Source organism: Pleurodeles waltl, chromosome 2_2 (assembly GCF_031143425.1).
Source record: "Pleurodeles waltl isolate 20211129_DDA chromosome 2_2, aPleWal1.hap1.20221129, whole genome shotgun sequence".
Taxonomy (NCBI): Eukaryota; Metazoa; Chordata; class Amphibia; order Caudata; family Salamandridae; genus Pleurodeles; species Pleurodeles waltl.
The window spans coordinates 360,435,617-360,458,314 of record NC_090439.1 but is presented as its reverse complement, the minus strand read 5'-3'; positions in this window follow the sequence as shown (position 1 = coordinate 360,458,314).

Sequence of the window (22,698 nt, the reverse complement as noted above, 5' to 3'; positions counted from 1 at the left end):
ACTTTTTCTTGGTAAGTAATGAATGTACAGTTACATGATTTGGGTGACATCACTGTTGGCAACAATAAGGCCCATACTTATTATTTTTGACACAAACCTGCGCCAGTGAAGGTTTGCGTCAAAAAGTTTAACGCCACCTACCGCCGTTCCAACGCGCCAGCCAGGCATCATATTTAAGGAATGACTGTAGCTGGCGCTGCGGCCTGGTTAGCGTCAAAATAAATTACTCTAACTGGGCAGCGGAGGCATAGGGAAGACTGGGGGTTGTGCGTCAAGAATGGTCAGGTTAGAATAAAAAAATGTACTCTAACCTTACTAGCGTCTTTTTCTGATGCACAAACCCCATGGAAATGACTCCTGTCTTAGCAAAGACAAGAGTCATGCCCCCGCCCAAAGGCCATGCCCAGAGGACTTATGTCTGGCATGTTGGGGGGCCCAAGTTGGGCCCCCCATGCCACCTAAAAAAAGTAAATATTACTTACCTCTACTTACCGTAGATGGGTCCCCCCATCCATGGGTGTCCTCCAGGGGTGGGCTCGGGTGGCAGGGGGTGTCCCTGGGGGCAGGGTATGGCACCTGTGGACTGCTTTCCTGCTCGGAGACCATGGAAATGAGCCCACAGGTCCCTTAACGCCTGCCCTGACCCAGGCGGTAAAAAACGGTGCAAATCCGGCTGGGTGCCATTTTTTAAGGCCCACCTCCTCCCTTGCGTCAAAATGACACGGGAGCAAGAATAAGGCGCACATGCCTTAGAGTCATTTGTTGGATGGAAACGCCTACCTTGCAGATCATTAGCGCAAGGTAAGTGTCCATGCTAAAAAATGACTCAAACACCATGGATTTTGGCTCTAGACGGGTCTAGCGCCAAAGTATAAATATGGAGTTGAGTTTGCGCCGGATTTGCGTAAAAAAAATGGCGCAAGCAGACTATAAATATGCCCCTAACTGTGCTGACATGCACTTTTGTAGTATCCTTTCCACTACTGTTTCATACATGTTCCATCTGTCTTAATGGGATGATGTCTGATTCTATCACATATGTGTGCATGCCAAAATCCCTTGGAAAATATGTGTGTATGATGGGTATACAGGTCATTTGATTCCCCAGACAGGAGTGTGTCAACATTGTTTGTTGGGTCCCACATACCCTAAGGTGTTACTCCATGTCAATTCTCATGAACAAATGCAGGAACAATTATGAACATGACAGGCAGATCTACATTACTTAGCCACAATGTACAGTTCCATGCCATTGATGTGGAAACATTTGACTACATGCTTAGCACATGTCAGTTGTTGTAGGTTCATTACCTGACTGTTGACATGTATCAGGAAGTGACATGTAGAAATGTTGGAATCATATGTGTGTACAATCCATAATCTAATAGAATCTGTGTTTGCATGACAAAAAGATACAGTGATGTGCCTCCCGGTGAGAATCAGGTTAAAACCACTCTTCAGATGATGGAGATTCCCTGAGCCACAACAACATTCAATGGACTATTGGCTTTTAGTTATATAATGTTAGAAGGGTGCTCTCAGCAGTTCCAAGTGAGACAAGTGACTCTCCTAGGTCTAGCTGATTCATTCTGTAATGGATATTTCTAGACAGATCTCCCAGACATTTTGACCAAATTGTCTCAATTGTACATGCCAGTGCAAGGTATGTCATCTGGCAAAGCAACATTAGTACAACTTCCATAAGAGTATTCAGACAATGTACATATTGTGAAGTAACCATTGGTGAGCTTTTGCAGGGTGACATGGCTGTGTCAATGTCACCTTGCTCCTGCTACTGTACTTCCTACTGCAACATGGCGGATTATTTGCCAAACAATTCTTCATGATGTGGTATTGTGGATATGTATGCATGCTGATTGCAGGACCTTTTATTGAATCTGTGAGAATGAATTTGGCATTGTCATGATAATTGATGCCCACAGGTTAGTGAGGGGTTCTACAAGAGCCAAACCATCCAAGATGACAAGGTCTCCTAATAGATTCATGGGTATTGTGATTGGACAACTTCACTCATGCAATTGAAGTTGTATGTGAATCAGATTTTTCTGAGTACAAATGTTTGCAGTTCATGTAGCATGCATGCATGTGGTGTAGCAAATGCTGAAGGTCATTTGGAGGACCTTGTGGCGGGGGCTTCTGTACATTTTGGGTAATGTTTTGTGATCAAAGCTGTTGTTCAAGTGGGTTGAGGCACATGGAGTGACCCTATTTGTGTTTGTGATTTCAGCAACATCCCAGGCAAGCGGAGGAGACAGGGCCAATGTCATGGGGAAGCAGCTGGCCATGGTACCTCCAGTCATGAGCCAACAACCATAGAGGGACCCAGTGGCTCCACAAAATCATCTTCAGAGTCAACCTCCAGTGGATACTCCCTAGTGGTGGCGGAAAACTCAGGACCTGCTCCTGTTCCATCCCCCAATTCCACCCCCAATTCCATCTCCATTCTTCCTGTTGCTCCCTACGATTTGGCTGTGCGTGCTTCCCAAGAAGGTGGGCATCACCTTCGTGCCAGGCACCTCACCCCCTGCCCCTGCAACCACTGCTGTCCTGAGTGAAAAGTCTATTGACCTCCTGAGGAGCATCTCTGTGGGTCAGACTGCCATTCTGCATGCCAACCAGGGCACCAAGTTCCAACAGATGGTTGCATATCTGAAAGGTATTCATAGTGCTATGTGTGGCCTACATAGCTCTTTCAGCCTCTGTCCTCCTCCCTCACAGCAGCCTTTTACCCCCACAACAATCCCCCACCACCTTCTTCTTCCTCATCCAATTTCCCTATTCCTATACCTGTCCAAAGCACACTCACACATATCTCTGCACACACACAAGCATACAAGCACTCAACAGTCAATCACCTCACTAACAACCACTACTACGTCCACCTTACCCCAGACACCACCCCAACAAACACATAGCCACCACTCCCACCATAACCCCAGACATCACTCTAACACCCACAGACCCAGCCATCACTCAACTCACACCCCAGATACAACCCCAACACACACAGACACACCCAGACAGACACACAGACACACCATACCTTAAGACACCACCACAACACCACAGACCCAGTCAACAAAAGGACCCTGCCCACAACCCAGCCCATCTCTTCAATGTCCAATCCTTTCTAGTGACACCCCCCTGACTCAGGCATGGGTCCCCCACACCCAAGAAGAAACACACCCCTCGCAAAGTGAAGCCCGACCCTCTCAAAACCAAACTTACCCATCCTAAACTTGACCCCACAAGACCTAGGGGTGATCAGTGAGGTGCCTGGAATGCCCATTAGATGCCCCTTCCTGCAGAGGCTCCTGTGGCAGTGATTAGTGAAACACGTTTTGTGGCACACCAGTGTGCTATAGTGAATACTTTCATGGACTGGCCATTGGCCTTTACTCCATTTTTGGAGTTTTGTCAATAAAGTTCCTTTGGTTGTCGTACTAAATATTGGTCCTGACATTACTTTTATACCTTTTTAAAGTTCATATATAATTAGCGATGTAGGACCAAGTTGTGTTTGTTTAGCCCTAATTGCTGAGCCATTTGATTTAGTAATAAAAACCAGACTGTGGAACCAGTGCTTGAGTCATTTAGGACATGGGGGGATGTTAGATGGATGGATGTATGGGATGTAATCCAATTGGGGTGGCCTTGCATTGGGTGTTGTTTCATATAGTTTTTCATCTTAGCTTGGTCCTTGTCAGCATCTATTGCATTTCATTTCTCCTCTGATGTAGATTGGACATTTGTATCATGTTTGTAGACCAGAGGTTTGTTTGTCCACACACGGAGGGGAGGGTGTTCAATTGTGCTGCCTTCCTATAGAATTGAATGGACGTGTCTTTTGATGTTTGTACCTTACACCTACTTTTAATTTTGTGACCCATGCTATTACTGTTGTATTTGCTGCCTAAGCTTGTACTTGCACATTTGCCACCTGGGCATAACACTTGTTAATACGAGTGTTTGTCCCTGATATCCATCAGACCACAGTTCCTGTGAAAATATTATTTTAGAAGCATGTGCAAAGTGGACTGTGTCCCAGGCAGCAGCCTGCCTGGGGTCCCCCTGATGCCACCATACGAATTGAGCAGTGATTGTTTACATTGTGTGCTTTGGGTGTGTGTCACACAAATTATTCTGTATCCCATTTCCCTTACATTCTTTTGCAGTGTAGGTGATATGTGTAAGTCCATTACAAGGATGTCGCATGAGAGGTGTGCTTCGGTTCAATGACACATTCATATAGATGTATCTGTTATGTCACGACAGGCCATGGCATGTGAAAAATGTGAGGCTGTCACTTCAATTTGTAGATGTGAGATTGATGAGGATCTGCTGTTGTATAACAATTTTATGAAAACATCACTATGCCCAGTGATGTGTGCACATCACTGGGATGTGCACACATTGAAATATTTGTAGTATGTGGTGGTGCAGTGTTAGTGACCTGGACAAAGGGGGCACCATGTAGATTTGGTTGTGTCCTACATTGTGTACAACTCTGAACTGGGGCACAGACAATTTTTTTGACCACAGAGGGCATACCAGAGCAATGGCAGCTCATCGAGTTCCTGTGTTTAGCTTACCATCAGTTGCATCCACAAGGATGATGATTTTGTGCACCATGGACCAGTACAAGCATCAACAGGATGTGTAGGATTGGCTCCATGCCGGCACCGGATATGTGAAGCTGAGAACTGGTGACTTTTTGGCCTTATATGCCTCTCTTTCCTCCGGCTCAGTTGTATGGTTAGACCTCCACAGTCACCTCAGCGGACAGAAACATTGTGATAGGACCGGCGGCTGCAATGGCAGTCTGCCCTCCTTCCAATGCATTGATTTCTATCACCAGCGCCGCAGTCTATTTTTGCTGGTGGGGTAGGCAGAACCAAGGAGGTCTTTTGTTAGAAATGGGATCTTTGGTTAGCAGTCAGGTTACCCCCTGTCCAAGCAAGGACCCTCACTCTAGTCAGTGTAAGTCACACACACTCCAAATTATCCTTTGCCCACCCTCTAGTAGCTTAGCACTGAGCAGTCAGGCTCAACTTAGAAGGCAATGTGTAAAATATTTGTGCAATAAATCATGCAATAACAGAGAGGAACACCACAAAAATACTCCACACAAAAATATATAGGGTGTCATTACAACCCTGTTTTGACGGAATCACCGGCAACAGGCTGGCGGTGCTTCCCAGGATATTACGACCGCAGCGGAAGCGCCGCGGTCACACCGCCGGGGCCAGCGGTTTTCCCACCACAATGGCCCGGCGGTTTTAATCCCAGGGGATTACGAGTCCCCCTACCACCAGCCTTTTCCTGGCAGTTTGAACCGCCAGAAAAAGGCTGGCGGTACCGGGAGTCGCGGGGCCCATGGCATGGGCCCCTGCACTGCCCATGCCACTGGCAGTGCCAGTGCCACTGGCAGTGTCATGGGCAGTGCAGGGGCCCCCTGAAAGGGCCCTGTGCAGCTTTTCACTGTCTGCTAGCGCGACGGGTGCAACTGCACCCGTCGCACGGCTGCAACACCGCCAGCTCCATTTGGAGCCAGCTCCTGTGTTGTGGCCGAGATCCCCGCTGGGCTGGCGGGTGGAAACCAGGTTTCCACCCACCAGCCCAGCGGGGATCTCATAATGGCTGCGGCGGAAGTGCGGCTGCATTGGCGGCCGCCTGACGGTCCGATCTTGGCGGGCGGCTTTAGCCGCCTGCCAAGGTCATAATGAGGGCCATAATATTTATCTGGTAAGATGCAGGTCAAAATGATTAAGATACAATAAGTACATGCTGAAATATCACAGTAAAAAGTGATATAAAGGGGGTCATTATGACCCTGGTGGAAGGCTGAGAACCGGCGGTAAAATCGCCAACAGGCTGGCGATCTTACTTGGTGGAATTATGACCATGGCGGTTACCGCCATGGTCATCCGCCGGTTCTCCGTTCCGCCTGCCAGGGCGGAGACGACCGCTGGGCTGGAGACCTGGGTCTCCAGCCCGGCGGCCGTCACTATACCGCCGGCGGTATTTTGACCTGGCTTACCGCCGTGGATTTCCAGTGGTTTGAACGCCATGAAATCCATGGTGGTAAGCACTATCAGTGCCAGGGAATTCCTTCAACCCCCAACCCCCACCCCCACCCCAACTCCCTCCCCTACCCCGCCCACCACCCCTGCCACCCCCCAAAGGCGGCAGGGCCCCCCACCCCAACCCCCAACATCACATCACCCATACCCACACGACACGCACGCAGGCACCACCTACACACTTACACTTACACGCATACATTCCTACATCCACACACACAGTCAGACACGCACACCCACATTCAAACATACACGCACACATCCATACAGAAATACCCAGATATACACGCACTCATTCCCATACACACAACACCCCTGCAAGCATACATGCACTCACCCCCCCCTACATACACACACGCACACCCCCATGCACCCACACAACACACAACACCCCCCTCCCCTAACGGACGATCGACTTACCTTGTCCGTCGATCCTCCGGGAGGGGACGGCAGCCATGGGGGCAGCTCCGGCGACACCACACCGCCAACAGAACACCACCACGGCGAATCACAGGACGTGATTCGCTGGGGGGTGTTCTGTTGGTGTGGCGGTGGAGGTGAAGCAACCACCACTTCCCCGCCTCCTGCCAGTATGGCTGTTGGCGGCTCTCCGTCCGTAAAAGGACGGAGAGCTGCCAACGATCATAATGGGCCGAGCGGCAAACCGCCAACACTGGTGGTCTTCCGCACGGCGGTCCCTCGGCGGTCTTTAAAAAAGACCGCCAAGGTCAAAATGACCCCCAAAGTGTCTTTAGTCTCTTAAAAGCAAACAATGTCTCTTGCAAGCACAAAGTGCCTGGTTTGCGTACAAATACTCTGCAATGGACCGCAGAGGAGGAGATGCGTGGAAAATGGGGAGGTGTGTGTCGATTTTTCCAGCACACACAGATGATGCGTTGTCGAGTTTTCAACCAGCGCAGACTGGGATCCACTTCAGGTTGCAGGGTTTTCAGATGCCCCGGGGATGATGTGTTGAAATCTGGCACTTGCAGGAGGAAGTCACAGGGGCTGCGTCGAGCCAGTGGGCCGTGCGTCAAATTTTCGGTCGCTACTCTGGCGCTTCTCCTTGCGAAGTCGGGCTGCGTTGTTCCGGTTCGGCGTGCAGTGATTTTCTCACTGCGATGCAGTCTGTGCATCATTTCCTGCAGGCTGTGCATTGATTTTCACCGCACAGGGAGTTCTTCTTGCAGGAATGAAGCCTGTTTGGTCCTGACACTTCAGGGAACAGGAAGCAAGCTCTATCCAAGCCCTTGGAAAGCACTTCTTCAGCACAGCCTGAGAGCAGCAAGGCAGCAGGGCAACAGCAAGGCAGCAGTCCTTCTCAGAAAGCAGTCAGGTGAGTCCTTTTGGCAGCCAGGCAGTTCTTCTTGGCAGGTTGCAGGTTCTGGTTCAGGTTCTTCTCCAGGAAGTGTCTTGATGAAGTAGAGTTTCTACCTCAGAAGTATCTTGTTAAGAAGTGTCTGAGTCGGAAGGGGCAGAGGCCCTGTTTAAATACCCAAATGTGCCTTTGAGGTGGGGGATACTTCAAAGAGTGGCTTAGAAGTGCAAAAGGTCCCCTTTCAGTTCCATCCTGTTTGCCAGGGCCCCAGTAGAGGTTGTGGCAATCCTTTGTGTGAGGGCAGGCTACTGTCCTTTGACATGTAAGTGTCAGGCCCTCCACCCTCCCAGCCCAGGAAGACCCATTCAGGGCCGTATTTATACTCCGTTTGCGCCGAATTTGCGTCGTTTTTTTAGACGCAAATTCGACGCTAAACTAACGCCAACTAACGCCATATTTATACTATGGCGTTAGAGGCGTATAGCGCCAAAGTTCCCGGAATGTGCGTCATTTTTTAGCGTGAACCCCTTCCTTGCGTTAATGATATGCAAGGGAGGCGTTCCCGTCTAAAAAATGACTCCCAGGCCTTTACGTGGTATTTATACTCCCGGGCAAAAGAGACGCCCGGGAGTGGGCGTGGCTAAAAACGGCGCATTTGCGCCGCTTTTTAACGCCTGGGTCAGGCATGGCGTTAAGGGACAAGTGGGCTCAAAATGAGCCCAGAGTGCCCTCCCCTGCCCCCAGGGACCCCCCCTGCCACCCTTGCCCACCACAGGAGGACACCCAAGGCTGGAGGGACCCACCCCAGGGACATTCAGGTAAGTTCAGGTAAGTATTTTTTTATTTTTTTTTTATAATTTTTTTTGGCATAGGGGGGCCTGATTTGTGCCCCCCTACATGCCACTATGCCCAATGACCATGCCCAGGGGACAGAAGTCCCCTGGGCATGGCCATTGGGCAAGGGGGCATGACTCCTATCTTTACAATGATAGGAGTCATGTTGATGGGGGATGGGCGTCGAAAAAAAATGGCGCAAGTCGGGTTACGACGATTTTTTCGACGTAACCTGACTTGCCCCATTTTAAGACGCCCATGCGCCATTTTCCCCCTACGCCGGCGCTGCCTGGTGTACGTGGTTTTTCTCGCGCACACCAGGCAGCGCCGGTCTGCTTGCGCCGGCTAACGCCATTCAATAAATACGGCGCCCGCATGGCGCTTCAGAATGGCGTTAGCCGGCGCAAAACTTTTTGACGCTAAACTGCGTTAGCGCAGTTTAGCGTCAAAAAGTATAAATATGGGCCTCAATATGCAGATGTATGCAAGTGTGACTGGGCATCCTGTATTTGGGGTTTGTCTGAGTGAATGCACAAGGGAGCTGTTAACTAAACCTAGGCAGACGTTGCTTGTAAGGCACAGAAGGATTTAATTGTAGAGAAATGCTCACTTTCTAAAAGTAGCATTTCTAAAATAGTAATATAAAATCCAGCTTCACAATTAAGCAGGATTTTGTACCACCACTCTGGCCTGGCTACTCCTTTCAGATCAGGATCTACCACTCAAACACTATATGAGGGACGCCCTAATGCTATCCTATGAAAGGAGCATGCCTCACAGCAGTGTAAAAATGAATTTAGAAGTTTTAAACTACTAGGGCATATAGAACACACATGTTCATGTCTTGCCTTTTACCTAAATAGCGCCCTGCCCTATGGGCTACCTAGGACCTACCTTAGGGGTGACTTATATGTAGAAAAGGGGAGTTTAAGGCTTGGCAAATACTTTTAAATGCCAAGTCAAAGTGGCAGTGACACTGAACACACAGACACTGCAGAGGCAGGCCTGAGACATGGTTAGGGGGCTACTTATGTGGGTGGCACAACCAGTGCTGTAGCCCACTAGTAGCATTTAATTTACAGGCCCTGGTCACCTGTAGTGCACTTGACTAGGGACTTACAAGTAAATTAAATAAGCCAATTGGGCATGAGCCAATGTCACCATGTTTTAAGGAGAGAGCATATGCACTTTAGCACTGATTGGCAGTGGTAAAGTGGACAGAGTCCTAAAGCCAGAAAAAATGAGGTCAGAACAAGAGAAGGCAGAAGGAAAAATGTTAGGGGGTGACCCTGCAGAAAGGCCATTTCCAACATCTTTTATTTATGTCACTGCATGTATTGTAACATGGCATTTGGACTGCCAATATAGCGGCGGTCAGACCACCACCATGGCAGTGCCTGGACCGCCAAACTCATAATAAGGCCCTTAATGTCCACTAGGTGCTGGCATAATGCTGTAAAACTATTGCTGAACATGTGTTCTCTGGCAATAAAACTGCACAGTCCAATGTAGTCACTCACATCACTGGCCTTCAACCAACCATCCAAGGGTCTTGCAAAAGTGCTGCAGTTCAAGGTCTGTGGCCAGGCCTTCCTTCTCCTACTAATCTTCCTCCTCTAGGTCCTCTTTCTCCTCCTCAGGACCATCCTCTTACTGCTTCACTTGTGTGGCCTGTATCCTTTCGACTTCCTCAAATGCTCGGCCTGGAGGTTCACCTTTGTGCGCTTCTTTCCCACATTCACTCCCCTCTCATTGCAAAGCCTCTGCAGCTATGCCTCACTGAGGCCATCCAAGTTGATCAGATTCATCACCATTCTAAGCAAAAAGGAGGTGAGGTAACTTACATTTAAAAAAAGGTAAAAATAGGCAAATCAAGAACTAAGATGAATTAAAAAAAAAATTGAATTGATATTGAATTGAATTTGATGTTGGATATTTTTAGGGATTTCAGTGTTACACATATCACTGAGTAGTACTGCACAAACAAGGGTGAAGACCCTTCCCAAGCAACACCCAGAATCCCTGTCAGGATAAAGCACAAAAGTCATAAACTTAAACTGCTCTTAACCTTCTGGTAGCTTGACACAAAAGCTGTCAGGCTCACCTTAGAAACACTGAGCTTAGAATTCATGCAGCATGCAAACAGTAATAAACTGAAAACACAGCACAAGAAAGCCACCACACCAATTTAGCAAACAGAATAAAATGTAATAAATACAATGACACCAAAACAAATTAATTCCAATCAGTAGTACTGGAGTTAAGGTGCTTTAAGTTTGAAGTGAAAAGTACCACCAAGAAGATCAAAAAGCCAACCATGGGTATCTGGTAGTGCAAAACCGGGGGAAGGTCAAAAGATAAGGCCAATCACATTGGAGCACGGTTTGCTGCATGAGGTGGATTGGGCTCAGTTTCGGTTTACCTTTGGACTTAATTTTGAAGAAATGTTGCTGAGAAGTTACAGTTCAGTGGGTCAAGGCAGCCAGTGGTGTCTGAAGAGGAGGTGTTGTCATTTGGGTGCTGCTGGACAAAGTTGTGGTGAAGATTTATATGTTCTGACTTTGTCACTTTTTTTGAAGAAATAAATCTCAAGTGGGACAGGGCAATAGGCTGTAGCCAACAATGCATGCTGCAGCTGCATGAGGCATGATGCTGTTGCTTGGCGGTCCCGCTGAATAGGATTTGCTGCTGCGGAGAAGAACGTAGTGGGAGCTAACACAATGTCAGGCCACCCGGCAATGCACCTGGGGTGGATCGGTGAGGAAGTAGTTCACGGACTCCTGTGGGTTCTCAGGCCACTTTTTAGAGGAAGTATTTTTCTAAGACTGAAGTTTCAGATTTTGGCTGGAAGAGTACATTGGGTACCACAACAAGGGTCCAGAAGGTCACTCCAGGCAGAAGTTAGGTACAGGGTTTAAGGTCTCTGGAGCTTGTTATGTGCCTGTAGCTCACATAGCTGGTCAGTCAGGTATCCCTTGGAGTCACTTTAGTAGTCCTGGGATCAAGCAGCAAGGCAGGCCTCGTCAGCAGGGCAGTCCTCTAATGGTACAAGGCAGGCTACAAGCAGGAGGGAAGTCCTCTTAAGTGAAAACCAGTCTCCCTGAGGGCCCTCCACAGACCTGAAACATTGGACTGAGAGTCCAATATTTATACCTGGTGCCATCACTTGAAGTGGGAAAAACCTCTAGGCTATCCCTCATCTGCTTCTGGAAATTTCCTTGCTTCTCCTGTCCAGGCTCCAAGTGGCCAAGGGTGACTAAATGTTTGTGTCAAATTCCTTTGTGAATTGGCTTGAGGCAGCCATTTGAAATGTAAGTGGGGCAGGAAACAGCTGTGCCTCATCCATCCTTTGAGGATGGGCCTCTGTTATGCCATTAATTGTGTTTGACCACTGACTTTGTGTTTCACCACTGCGCATATTAGTTGTTCAATGTTCACCAGTAGCACATTACATTTTGTTTTCAGTTTAGCTGCCTATTGGCTTTAACGTGGCATTAGACATTACATTTTGTATTTAGTTTAGCTGCCTATGGGCTTTATCGTAGAGTTCGACATTGCAGTTGAGACATTGCAGATGAGCTGTGTTTTTCCACATGGTCGACCAAGCGTATTTTGTTCACACCGAACCCTAGTGTGATAAGAGAGCATATATTTTGTGTTTTCCTCTCTACTCAGCCTTGTGAAGGAGCAAGGTTTAGGAGATCTGGCCAATCTCCAATGGCTTGTTTTCTTCCCAACTCTGCATGTTTTGACTATTAGAGGACAGGCCCTGTTAGTAGGCTTTTTCATTATAAGGAGTGTCCCTGGCCAGCAGCGAGGGGGAATTTTCCAAGACTTCAGTCAGGAGTGGATGTCAGCGGCCTAACCTCCCATTTGGGTGGAAAATCTCTTTCTCACAGTTGAACAGGAGTCATCAACTTGCAGGCAGGAGAAAGATGACAAGCAGTGATAGGCCCTACGGTGATGAATTTTTACTTTTATTCTTTGCTTTGAAGTTATGATATAATATAATCACATGTATTTGCGGTGTACATTGCAATTGAGAAGTACTTTGATATATGTTCCTTTCATTGCTGTGACTACTTTTGAAAGTGTCCTTCCAACCTACTAATCTCGTCTCTCAGGAACCTCGTGGTGAAGTAATAACAATAAATTTCTTCTTTAAACTAAGAAGTGCATTCCAGAGAAGTTTTGTCAGCTCGGTCATAAGATAAAGGAAAGCAAAACAGCCTCCTGCTAACACCAAATTGTCTCAATGTCTGAGAGAAATATACAATAGCCATCTGGAAAGTATTCACAGTCATGTGAAGAAGGCCACAGGCTTCAGGCACCAAATTTTTAGAACAAGAAAATGCCAACTGGAACCTAGGAAACATACAATACAATGTACAATAGTTCTCTCGGGGGAAGCTGAAAGGATGTACTTCCTGAGCAACACTGAAAAACAATCTGATGAGCAACTGGGGTAACCTGGAGCAGGCAATGAGTTTACTTTGAAGCATTTCCACTAGGATATCTATTCCTTCATGTTACAGTCGGGTTCTCATTATGATTTAGTGATTTTACTCAATATATATAAAGTGCTGCATAACCATTTCATTGTGAAATGTGCACTCAGTTTAATGTACCTTTTAATAGTTTTACTTTCATTAGTATCCTAAAGACATTTATATATTCTGAAAGAAATATTAGATTGTTGTGCTTCCATATCAGTGACTGTTCATTCACATCTATATTGCAATGTTAATAAATGTGTGATGCAATATCTCGAGCCAACCTACACCACTTCCATTGAACTATGCCTTGGTGGCTCATCCACATCTATCCAGGATGTCAAGGAGGCTTGGAAGACAAATCTTACATCACAGATCACTTATTGAAAGTCCTAGTTAGTGAGAAACACAAGCACTTCCCTCTCTAATAGCACTTGCTTACACCTTCCACTGCATGGCCAGAAAAACAGCCTGATATTTATCCATACTTTTTCCTGAGCATAAATGCATATTTAAGTATGTTGCAATGTATGAATGATGGAGTGTGACTATTGAAAATGACTGTTTAGCTTTGAATTGATATTTAAGTAATACATATTCCTAACCGTGGCATTCATTTACAATAGATGTTTCAGTAAGGTTAGGTTGTAACTTATGGTAATATGAATAACCATTGAACTGGAGTCACAAACTGCAATTTATAGTACATTAAGTAGCATTACAGTAATCAAACTCATAATTACAAATATAGTTGAAGACCTCTGCCTCCCTTATCTTTTTCAGTCAAACATTTCCACCATAGTGGCAGAGACTGCCAAACATGGGCATACGATTTTGTAGTAAATTTGGGAGGGACCACTAGAAATTATGGCAAATAAGGAAAATTATACAGAAATGGGTGGGAGTTATGGAAATATACAGAGAGATTTAAGAAGGACATGCTAACACAAAAGAGTAAGACCTTTGCAATTCACAAAATAGTCATAGGTAGTAATAAGTGTATTTAGTGAACTGCAATATTCTGATTTTTTGTGGGTGTGTTTTATATATTGGCATGGCCCTTCCAACCCTCTCCATAAATTTCCATAAACCCCTCCCATTTAATAGCATGTATTCTTCAATTTCTTAATTTTCCCCAGACCCTTGCACATTTACGACTAATTTGTATGCCTACCTGTGCAGGAATTTCTGCCACCATGTGGCAGAAATGACAGGAGAGGTGAAAGGTTTGTGTATTGCATTTAGTGATACTAGAGCAGTATTACTGTAGTACTACTTTACACACTACAAAATGTAGTTTGTAAATTGGGCCCACACATTTTTCTGAGTTGAACAGACTGCAGAGTCTTGACTGCTTTTTCATTCTTCATTCAGTTCCTCATTCACAAAGGTGAACTTACACTCTTGTGTAAGTTTATGGTTTTTTGCTAGTCACAAACTTATTTTATTGATATTATTTTGACAGCTGCTGAGTCCCCACACATAAAATAATAGGACTGACCTACCATTTTTTGTGTGGAGACTCCACAGTCGTAAAGATACTACCAGCAGAATTCATTTGTGAATAACAAACAATCCTAAACGTACACAAAAGGTTAATCTTAGCTTTGCTAATCAGGACCCAAGTGATTGTTGTGCACACCTTGATGTCTAAAATGAGTGAAGCCTATTTTCAGCCTTAGGAAAATTAAAAAAAAACACCTTCAGTCTTTTGACTTGGGTGACAACTTACAGCCTATTTGTGAAAAAAATCGAAAAAATAAATAAGGGAAAGAAATGTTTTGAGACCACTGAATACACACCATCCAGTGTTGACCTTTGACCAAGGCAAACATCTGAGAAACTCCCTAGTAAATGTCCACAAATCAAAACATACCATAGAGGTGCCCTCTGAAAACCTACCAACTGTCTGTATAGGGACGGACTCATTTTAGCCAGCCTGCTACCACGAGACATGATTCTGACCTCATAGGGTGAGATCCTTTGCTCTTGGGCAGTCAATCACAAAGCCTTCTCTGGGAGAGGTATTTACACATTACACCCAATAGGATGACCTGCAAACCTACATTCCATGGCAGGAGGCTTCAAAGAAGCCCACCACTCTCAGTATGCAGATCTGACTTCCCTCACAGGACAGATGCTGAACCCCTGCCCCAGGTCCCATCTGACACCTGGACAGGCAGGAAATATAGTATTCTGGAAGGTGTCTCCACTCCTCAGGTCAGTCCCACCCCTAAGGTGAGCTGCTTGATGTAGACACAACTTTTAGATATCTGCTGTCTTGGTGTTGGTGGATTTAGGATTACTGGGACAGGGTGATAGCCCAGCTACCACAGGAATTGGTCCTATAGAGGGTGTAGTGCCCCAGGGGTAAGTAGCCCAGGGACTACTATCCTACACTCCCCGAAACAAGCTAGCATGGATCTCTAGCCCTTCAGAGGCAAAGCCCACCTTGGACTTGCCCACTGCAGACTCACTGCCACTGGCTGCAGTCTGTGCCTGCAGACCTTGTCAACCGCGAGTGCTCAGGTGGAGAAAAACAGATACCTCAAAGCATTGCTGCACCCCTCGTCCCTGGCCTGTGGAGAAGAAGATCCGAGGTATCCCCACGTCCCCGGACAACTCAAGAGTGGACCACCCGACCCCATCCTGCACCTTTGCATCCGGCCATCTCAGTACTGCCTGGTGTAACCTGTTGGTGTGGTTCTGCCACTTGCCCAATACTTGTCTTAAGTCCAAGAGATTGGTCCCGTAAGTCGCTGTACTATACCTGAATGCAGTATTTGGTTTTCTCTCCATAGAATAACATTGCAGCTTTTCAGAAATTGCACTGTATCGACTTTACAAAACTATAAAGATTTTTCTTGCATAACGTGCCGACCTGATCCTATTGATTCTGGTGCCAAAACATACATAAATGTACTTGTTATTTTTGTAAAAAATGGTGAGGATCTCCTTCTTGAGTCGTGTGTCTCATTTATTGATTGTGTCTGTATTTGCAGATGTCTCACATTCCTCTCAGATAAGCCTAAGGCTGCTCGACCCCACTACCCCTAAAAGAGCCCTTGGGATTGCTAGAGCAAGCCCCTGTCCACTATTAAGGGAACCCCTGGACTCTTTGCACAATATATCTCTTTTTGATATATCATATAAAGAGTCAGTTTTCTACACCTTCCTAGACAAAAACAATCCTGTTTGCGACACAGGCACCCTTGCACTATGGTGCAAGGGTGCCTGTATTGGCACTAGGCAGCCAATTGTGCGCCAGCACAGGGAGAACGAACAGGAATGCACTGCATTGCATAAATACAGTGCATTCGGCCCTTTCACATTGGCGTAGGGCAGCGTAGGAAGAATACTTGTGGCACTGCCTTGCACCAATTCCCCATAAATAGTCCCGATATGTCCAGTATTACTAACTCCACATCTACCTACATTGGCTTAGCTTGAAATGTTTTGGAAAGGTCGAATTAGTGAATGCAGTATATCTGTCATGTAGTGTATCACATGCTACATTTAATTGTAATGCCTAAAATGATCAGTTTGACACATCATTTCAGTTCTTCGCGACTTATGTACACCTGACTGTAGTTGCAGTCATGAAGTCATTGCCACTATCTGTCCGGAACGCAGTTAGGTATTTTACACATAATTCCTGAATTCCAACATTAATTTTAAAGTAGTCCTAATTTTATTATAATAAAAAAAAAATGCAACGTAAATATTCACAGACGGATTAAAAATTGATTTAAATTAAAAGTGAACTTCAGCATTCTAAGATCTGCATTTATGGGATTTTCAAGGCGGTCACAGGCCTCCACTAAAGGGAGAGGAGGGAGAGGCTGAACATTCGACTTATATCTTCTCACTTCAGTCCCTGCAGAGATCCGGGGAAGTGAAAAGTTATTATTGCACTCTTACTCAGTGGTGCACTCCCGGCGATCTGGAAGTTGTCTTTCAAAAAGAGATTTATATTTGTGTGACGCATTAGAAAATCCCTATATGTCCCTGCGCTTTCCAATATAATTTCACCACCTGTTTCTAGGCAGTACACAAATAGCACCCTTGAAGTTAGAAGGCGAGATAAATCACGTGCAATGATAATTTATTTTTGTTTGCACTAGAAAGGTTTACTTTACCAGGGGATGATATTCTCTTGTAAACTAAGGCCCTTGCTGCACCTGTATTACTTCCAAATCAATGTTTCCGCAAAATGGGCCTCAGAATACTCTGACGGGAGCACAGCGTGGTCTATAACATTCAGAAGACAGACTCACGTATAGCAGTGTAAGATACTATTAGGAATGCTATCAAAATGTGAAGAATGACTTTGTTTACAGACTACGCTACTTCCACTTGCATATGTCGCAAGAATGCTTCACGACTAATGTACACACCAACCTCCACAAAGTATATTTATGCAAATGTTGATGTCAGGAGGTAATGGATATTAAATTGAGTAACACACGATAAAAATAAAAAATAAAAGTAATAGGTAGAAAACATTAAAGAGGAGATAACAATTGTTGCATATATAAATTGAATGTAAAAGTGTGCCTCTCTTGCTCTGATAGATAGATTTCGGTTAATCGAGCAAGTTACCTTGGAATGCTAGGGTCTTACAGCTTGCTGCCGACCTATGAATACTGTGCTACAGCAGTGAGTACGAAAGTTCTAACACACCATTAAAGTCATACTCTATAGGTGCATTTTGTTCCGAAATAATTGTTGCACTACTAAATAGCAGCCTCAGAATATCTTGGTACAAGAATATCGAGGAGAGAATATTGAAAGAGAAGTGCACTTAGAGAAGTATAGATTTACTATTTCTAACTCCACATCTACATACCTTGAATTTTTTTTTATATAATATATATATATATAGATAAATATGTAAATATGCAAAAAAAGAAGAAAGAACTCTGAGTAATTCTTAAGTTTAGGTGGAGAGCAGCTCCAGTAAGGAGCACCCTACAGTACCAGCAACAATCTAGATTTGCTTACCTCAAATGTCTGTCTATCTAGCAAAGTTTTTAAGCATAGGATCAGCACAGTGCTATCCACGCCGAGCTAGATAGGGACAAAGGCCCATATTTATACTCTGTTTGCGCCGGATTTGCGTAATTTCTTTTGGTGTAAATTTGGCGCAAACTTAACTCCATATTTATACATTGGTGCTAGACCCGTCTAGCGCCAAAGTTATGGAGTGTGCAGCATTTTTGGTACATGAAAATCTACTTTGAGCCAATGACATGCATGGTAGGTGTTCCCGTGCAAAAAATGACTCTAAGCATGTGCGTCTTATTTATCCTCTGGCATCAAAATGATGCACAAGAGGAAGTGGGCCTTAAAACATGGCGCCAAGCCAGATTTGCACCATTTTTTAACACCTGGGTCAGGTCAGGTGTTAGGGGACTTGTGGGCTCATTTCCATGTTGGGAGACCATGGAAACAGTCCACAGGTGCCCTTCCCTGCACCGAGGTACACCCCCCTGCCACCCTCGCCCACCCCTGGAGAACACCCATGGATGGAGGGAACTATCTAAGGTAAGTGCAGGTAAATATATATTTTTCTTTATTTTAAGTGGCATAGGGGGGCCTAACCTGGGACCCTCACATGCCACTGTGCCCAGTGGCCATGCCCAGGGGACAGAAGTCCCCTGGGCATGGCCATTGGGCAGGGGGGCATGACTCCTGTCTTTGCTAAGACAGGAGTCATTTCCATGGGGGTTGTGCATCAAAAAAAGGCGCTAGTCAGGTTAGAGCCAATAATTTTGACTCTAACCTGACTTGCACCATTCTTTGGCGCACAATCCCCAGTCTTCATTTCGCCTCTGCGGCAGGGTTGTCGTCATTTCTTTCAATGCTAACCAAGCTGCAGTGCTGGTTACCGTCATTCCATAAATAAGGCACCCGGCTGGCACATTGGAATGGCGCTAGCTGGTGTTAAACTTTTTGATGCAAATCCGCGCTAGCGCTGATTTGCATCCAAAAGTATAAATATAGGCCAAAGTCTTTTGCCATTTGTACAGCAAAGTCTTTAAGCATAGGTTTGACACAGTGTCAATCTTGCCAAGCTGTAAAATGACATTAGCCATTTACCACTCCAGGCACAGTATTACAGCTTTGGACTGGTAAAATACCATCCAAGCCAACCTGGAATGAGTAAAAGCAACCCCTGACATGTGTTTTGCTCTCATTAGAGCTCATCAGAGAGGTTTAGTGTTGTTCAGACATAAGGGAGTACCCAGTATAAGTCAAACCAAATCCCATACAGGGTTAGAGTAATGCATACATAATGCAAAAAAGAATAGAGAGCTCTGGGTAGTTCCCAAGTTTAGGTCGAGAGCAGCTCCAGTAAGGAGCACCCTACAACACCAGCAACATTCTAGATTTGCTCACTTCAAATGTCTGTTTATCTAGCAAAGTTTTTAGGCATAGGATCAGCATAGTGCTATCCACACCGAGCTAGATTAAGGCAAATGCCCTCATTACAACCCTGGCGGTAAATCCCGCTTACCGCCATGCAGAAGACCGCCAACACACCGCTGCAGTGGCGGAATTCCGCTACAGCTATTACGACCCACAGCTCGGAATCCGCCATAATTCAGACACCCACACAAGTCTGCCACAGTGATAAACTGGCGATAACAAAACCGACACCGTCACACCAATAGGAATATGCCCACACTATCACAACCCACGAATCCACGCAGTGGTCTTTCAACCGCGGTATTCCATTGGCGGTACACACCACCACGCTCAAAATACACACACATTTACAAAACACAACCACATTGGACAATTCGAAACACAGACACCTGATACACATACACTCACCACACCCACACACCCAATCCAATATAAAACACACACCCTCATCACCCAGAAACCCTTACTACCAGAATTCTGATACCACCCCAGAGAGAGACACCACCAGAAACAACACCAGCATCCACAGACACACAACATCATCACTTACACAACATAAACGCACCTCAAACAAAACACAACAACACATCACCTCACACATCACAACACACACCACCTCACACATCACCCACAACACATCATGGCACCTCAACGACACCCCAGGTTCTCTGAGGAGGAGCTCAGGGTCATGGAGGAGGAAATCGTCCGGGAAGAGCCACAGCTTTTCGGATCACAGGTGCAGCGCACCTTCATTGAAAGGAAGATGGAGCTATGGCGCAGAATCATCGACAGGGTCAACGCAGTGGGACAGCATCCAAGAACTAGGGATGACATCCGGAAGAGGTTGAACAACCTACAGGGGAAGATGCGTTCCGTGGTCTCCAGACACTAGATTGCTGTGCAGAGGACTGGTGGTGGACCCCCACCTCCTCCCACACAACTAACAACATGGGAGGAGCAAGTCTTGGCAATACTGCATCCTGAGGGCCTCGCAGGAGTAGGAGGAAGACTGGCTCTGGTAAGGCAAATGTTTACTACCTTATACCCCCCACCCCACCTGCATGCCATCACATACTCCCACCCTCACCCTCACATCCATCACCCCACCAACCCACAGATACCCCACCAACACAACCCACACATCCCAAAATCAAGCCCTGTATGTAACACCAATGCATGGACACCAATCACCCAAGCATGTCGACTACAGATACCCACTCAGACCCCAAACCAATTATCACACAATGACCTAGACAAGAATGCAAGCACTGGAGTACAGTTGTCACTCACCCATTGCACACTATGGCATACACAGATGTAATAATCATGCCTTTACACCCCTGCAGGACCCCTACCCAAAGTCACCGGACAGGAGGTACCAGACATATCCAGTCCCCCCACAGAAGAGACCCACAGTGATGACAGCAGTTCTGCACAACTGGATCAAGATGACCAGCCCGACCAATCAGGGACCTCGGGACAGTCGGTTCCCCTGACACTGGCACAAGCCACCACAGAGCCTCCCCCTCAGGAAACACCAGCACAGCACCCACGCAGCAGGCCCATCCCTCTGTCCCCAGGACACGTCAATCAGCAGTATGTCCACCACTACAGGGATCCCAGGCAAACCCACCAGGACAATCAGGGACCTGGGGCAGTGGCAGTGGGCACATGGTTCAGGGGACAGAGGAACAGGAAAACAGGGGAACTGGGAGGACTGCTGTGCGACAGGGGGAGGACAGGCCCAGGGAACCCACTCTCCACGAGGCGCTCTGCAACATCATGGGAGCGTACCATCATTCCCAGGAGACGAAGGCAACGGTACTGGCCAGGTTTCAGGAGACCCAGCGGCTGCAGGAGGAACACTATCTGGGAATCAGGGAGGAACTGAAGTCCATTAACACCACCCTGGTCACCATTGCATGGGTGCTGCAAGACCTTGTCAACACCAGGAGGGACACTGTAGCACAACAAGGGGCACCTAACACTAGCCTGGATGATGAACAGCCCTCTACCTCCGCCGGCGCTAGTGGACAGGAGGCACCGCCACAGGAACACAAAACCAGCACCCCACCCCCTGCAGATGGAGAGCCACCCCGCAAACGGTCCCTGAGATCCAGGAACAAGACAAAGAACATTGCCAAGACCCCCGCCAGGAAATGATACCCCCCTGAATGTCACCCTTCTGTCCCACTTTGTCACCCTGTCCATCCATCAATTGCCCTTGCTCCACTTCCTATGCCCCTTTGGACAATGCACCTGTGAAACAAATAGACTGGACTCTGCCATGGACATTCCTTCACCATCACCCCTGCCCATTTTACAACCCCCTCCACTTATTTGCACAGAAATAAATACACTTCAATCACAAAACAATCTGGAGTCAGTCTGTGCTTTCACAAATGTGTAATTGCAATAACTATGGAATATAGCAATGTCAATTTAATTGTTCACATACCAATGAAACACAGGTGTAGGGCTGGAGGAAATATAGCAGAGGGCACAACGTGGGACCCAGAGCTGTTAAATGGAAAGGCAAAGTGCCAAGCCAGGGTCAATACACTGAGTGAAAATGACAGACTTATGCTAGCTCCAACAATAGTATGAGATGTGTGAGGCAGTGACATCTTCTTACCTGTGTGTCTTGAAGTATTGCTGGATAATGTTGTTTCTGTTGTTGATATCCTCTTCTTCTGCCTCCTCTTCCTCAATGTCCACAGACTCCCCAGCTGCTGCAAGACCACTGCCTGGACAATCCTCCTGCAGAAAAGGCACCTGCCGTCGCAAAGCCAGGTTGTGCAGCATACAGCAGGCCACGATGATCTGGCACACCTTCTTTGGTGAGTAGTAGAGAGAACCACCTGTCATATGGAGGCACCGGAATCTTCAGGAGGCCGAAGGTCCATTCAATCACCCTCCTAGTTCGCCCATGTGCCTCATTGCAGTGTTCCTCTGCCCTTGTCCTGGGATTTCTCACTTGGGTCAGTAGCCATGACAGGTTGGGGTAACCAGAGTCACCTGCAAATGTTGAGGGACAACTGTTGGACACACACTAACCCTTAGGGACAACCCCAGACCCAGACAACTATTCACACTGTATAGGGTCCTTGTCCTCACCTATTATCCACACACAGTGCCTCTGGAGTTGCCCCATCACATAAGGGATGCTGCTATTCCTCAGAATGTAAGCGTCATGCACTGAGCCAGGAAATTTGGCATTCACATGAGAGATGTACTGGTCGGCCAAACACACCATCTGAACATTCATCGAATGGTAGCTCTTCTGGTTTCTGTATACCTGTTCACTCCTGCGGGGGGTGTACCAAGGCCACATGTGTCCCATCAATGGCACCTATGATGTTGGGGATATGTCCCAGGGCATAGAAGTCATTTTTCATTGTGGGCAATGACCACACTAGACAGGACCTGCACTAGAGGGGGGAATCCCTGTGGGATGGCGGATAGCTGACATCAGGTCTGGCTCCAACTGGGCAAAGAGCTCATGGATTGTTGCACA